Source organism: Cornus florida, unplaced genomic scaffold, assembly GCF_030987335.1.
Source record: "Cornus florida cultivar Cherokee Brave unplaced genomic scaffold, ASM3098733v1 CherokeeBrave_3.0.0_Hap2_Chr08, whole genome shotgun sequence".
In the NCBI taxonomy this organism is placed as follows: domain Eukaryota; kingdom Viridiplantae; phylum Streptophyta; class Magnoliopsida; order Cornales; family Cornaceae; genus Cornus; species Cornus florida.
This window is the reverse complement of record NW_026775578.1, coordinates 29,372,075-29,376,260: the sequence shown is the minus strand read 5'-3', so window position 1 is coordinate 29,376,260 and position 4,186 is coordinate 29,372,075. Positions and strand designations below refer to the sequence as shown.

The window sequence follows — 4,186 nt, the reverse complement described above, 5'->3', positions numbered from 1 at the left end:
ATCCACATTTCGCATTACTAGGGGAGCAAAAAACCTCAAACACAGAAGAAGAGGGGAGAGACAAATCAGAGGGGAGCGGCGACGAAGAAGAGGGGAGCGGCCACCAGCGAAATTTCTTTTCCCTCTTTCAATCAAACCTAACGTTTCTCTCCGTGAGCCTCTTTCAGTTGGCCGTTGATCGAAGCAAGCGGCAAGCCCTAAGCCCTAAATGATAACGCATGGCTCAGAGACGAAACCCTAAGTCTGAAGATTGTGTTTGAATTTCTCTAACCTCTCTCGCCTTTTGTCTGATCGGTAAGCAACCCTAATTTATCTATGTCTAATTTACTTCCTCTTGATTTCTTTTTCACACATGAGTTGTACACACTGACACACAATCGCGCGCGCACACATGTATTTGTATTTGTGTATATATATTGAACTGAAAGTCTAAAATACACAGTCGTCTCTCTGTCTCTAGGAAGGGAAAGTCTTGTTGGTGTTTGCTGGTTCAATAAGTGAGAATCTGAAGGAGGAGGAAACCCAGAGCTCTCTCTTCTCTCCTGGTGTGTTTCACCCACAATCTCTCTCATTTATAAGAAATGTTTATAAATATATACTTACTTACATGTGAATATGATGTTTTTCAGTTTGGTTTTGAATCTCTATTGATGTTTTATTTTTATTTTTTTTAACCTAAATCTGTTGATTCTCAAACTGAATGAGAGAGGAATTTGAATTCTGTATCTTAGATATTATTGTTCGCGATACTACTTGGTTAGGCTCCTCATATTCATGTTTATGCAATAAAACAACTTATATCTGGTATATCAACCCACAAAACCTAAGAACTATGAAAAGGAGACTATACCAGTACCTGTTAAAAGCTTAAGACATTTCATTTGTGGTAATAATGAATTCAAGAAGTTGAATATCTCATACTTTTTGTGAAGATTATAGGTTAACAAACAAGTCAATTAAAATCATTTATTCTGAAAGAATTGAAACTCACAATAAGAGAATTTCAGTTAGTTCTATCATATCAGGTATGCCCTATTTACCTCAAGAATGCCTTTCAAACCTTCATTCGAAATATTCAACAAGTTAAGATACATAATATGTTTTAATTTATGCCGTATAAAATTTTAATGGATCCACTGAATTAATTAAAATACATATAGTATTATAGTCCATAACCATATGGTACACCATTTTCATATGTAGCTTAATATTATTTCAGCCATATATTAATTTCAATTCTAATTTCATCAAATAGCTTTGTTGGATTTTCCTTGCTAGCTATACTAGTCAGTTAACATGAAAGCTACACATTCTCTCTCTCCCCTGTCCATTTGTTTAAACTATGGTGCATTAATTAGAAAAACTCAGATTGTGTGATCATACATATTTGACATTTGCTAAATCATCATTTTGATGATGTAGTAATTCATGGTGTCCAGTTGATCTTGAAAATAATGAATGATACCTGGATTGCGGCGTGGATCCAATAGTCTTCCAAATGTGATTGATGTTTATGATTTGGTTACTTAAAACAATGAATGATTCTCAAAGTGCATTTTTTTTTTTTTTTTTTTTTTGAAAAGTCAAGCAATTTTATAGATGTGAAGAAATACAGCGCACAAAAGAAAAATACAAAAGAGAAAATGACCCCTAAGGGGCCCAAGCCAACCAACAAACAGCCCAAATAAGGCCCAAAGCTTAATAGCTTGAAACAAACAACCAAAGTTGTTGATCAAATCCGGTAAAGCAAGCCAACGCAGGCAACAAGCAGCATCAAGCTTTCAAAACTTTCAGAGCTGCAGAGAAGACCCATCTGGAGGTCGAGGGGGAGGGCGAATGAAGGAAGAAGGAAGATCCCAAACATGACTGGCACGCCGAGCAGCCACACCATCCTTGAATGATAGAGGCAGGAGCCGTTCTCTGATGGAGGTCATGATTTTGAACAAGACAGAGTTCTGAGAACTTGAAATGTCTTTGAAGATTCTCGAGTTCCTTTCTGCCCAGATGTGATAAATGGATGCTGAAAGTGCCAATTTGTTTTTGGCATTTGCAATGTTTTTGGATGACCAGTGATGTGAAGCCCAAAAAATGAAGTCATTCCACTGTGATCTTGTGTTGAAGCCGCATGTATTTTGCAAATAGGACCAAATTGGAGCAGTAAATGAGCAAGAGAAAAAGATGTGATTCAGTGATTCTCCAGAGGAAAGGCACAGTGATTCTCAAAGTGCATTTTTGAATATGTATTATTATGCCAAAGGAAAAGAGTCTGATCTTTTAATGTGTATTATTACACTAGCTTTATGGGCCACGGAAGCCCATTTTTCCCTTGTGTTTTTCTTTTTCCTTCAGTTCCTCCGATCTTATTCTTATGTTTTTAATCATTAGCATGATTGAATGTTTTAAAGCTTCATTACTACTTGGTCATTAAATTCTTGGTGCTTGGAAATCATAGAACCAAAAAAAAAAAACACAAAGGGTTTGTGCTAATCTTTGGTCAATAAAACCTATTAAAAAACAGAATTTTAGTACACTCATTTTTTCTTTTCAGAACTTCAACTATCACCTTTTTGATCTGTTTAAATATCTAACTATTACATCAAATTTCTATTTATGCCTAATTTGAAGTTCAGTGAAGCATAAATATAAGTGTTTGAAATTAGAACAAAATTGATAACGGAAAACCTCAAATCAATTACTCCTAGAATTGATTATCATAAATATAGTTATATATTCTTCTTCCTAGAATTTTGACAATTTTTTTTTTATCTTTTGTGATAATTAAGCAAATAGTGATGGATAAAGAATGGATGCACAAAATAATTAAGCAAATAGTGATGGATAAAGAATGGATGCATATGACTTACAGGTTATTATATGTAGTGGAGTGTGCTTATAAAAGTTAATATTGTTTACACTAATTTTATGTTTAATTAAATGTTAAAGTTTTAATTTTATAGAGTTGATCCAAAGTATTTAGAAGGAGCACGGAGGTTTGTTAATCAAGCGCAAGGGAATGCGGGCCATCCAGAAAAGATTTTATGCCCTTGTAATTGTTTTCTAAATGCAAAGCACCAATACTTCGACATGGTGTTTAGGCATTTATTGGAAAATGGAATGGATCAATCATACACGATCTGGTACTTTCACAGGGAAAATCTGAGTAAATCTCCCCAACGTGGAAGTGATGTAAATGACGTTGAAATGCCAGAAACGTATCAGATGTATAGAGATATTTTCTTTGATGGTGATGATTATAATGTTTCGAATCCAAACTATAAAATAAGAGAGGCTAAGTTTAAAAAGGAGTTGGAATATGCTGAGACCCCTTTATTTCCATAATGCACAAAGTACACGATTATGTCTGCAATTGTTGCCTTATACAAGCACAAAGCAACAAATAATTTATCCAACACTGGTTTTGATGGACTTCTTCAAATGTTTGGGAATATGCTAATATACTTCCGGAAAATAACAAACTTCCATGCCAATTCATCCGAATAAAAAAAGTAGATTTACTAGAATATTATAAGATATTACAAATAAATTTGAACATTAATTTTGACAGGTTAAATCATCAATACTTATAGATGATCTAATAATTTATTCATACTAAGAATATATTGCAAATAATGAGTGTGTGTACATTTTAATCTCAAAAAAATAAAAAAAATAAAAAATAAAATAAAAAATACAACTCCCTGTCATTATATATATCCATTTTTTCCCCTTGTACAACCATACAAAATGAGAAAGTATAGATAGAGATCAATGTGGGGTTGGAAAAAGGAATAGGATATTTGGTACTACATATCTGATTAGAATCAAATAGCTAGAGTTGTCTTTGAATCAAATAGCTAGAGTTGTCTTATTCAAAGAAAACATAAAATAGTATGTGGTGTGTATGTTTATGAGGTTTAGCATGGATGGACCACCGGAAATTTGGGCCGGTGGAGATTGAGAAAGACCTGAGTGGGATGAAAGGTCCAAAACGCGGAAAATAATTGGGCCCCACCCACCTGCAGACTGCCAACTGAAATGACGAAAAGAAAAAAGGGAGTGGCTGTGAGGTGGGACCCAAATCTAGAACCCAACTAAAGTTCCACCGGAATAACTAATTACTTACCCACCACTCTTACGTTCCTCTCATTGACTCAATCCAACGGACAGTCGCCACGTGGACCCCATA

At 34.5% G+C, this 4,186-nt stretch overlaps 1 long non-coding RNA gene across 1 annotated transcript; it reads left to right on the top strand.

Annotated features, from left to right (window-relative positions):
* LOC132271039 (uncharacterized) lies at positions 1-1,778 on the top strand. The gene is made up of 3 exons (XR_009469643.1): positions 1-294; positions 461-545; positions 1,584-1,778. It is a non-coding gene; the product is annotated as an uncharacterized LOC132271039 (long non-coding RNA).
* Positions 1,779-4,186: the final 2,408 nt, after the last annotated feature.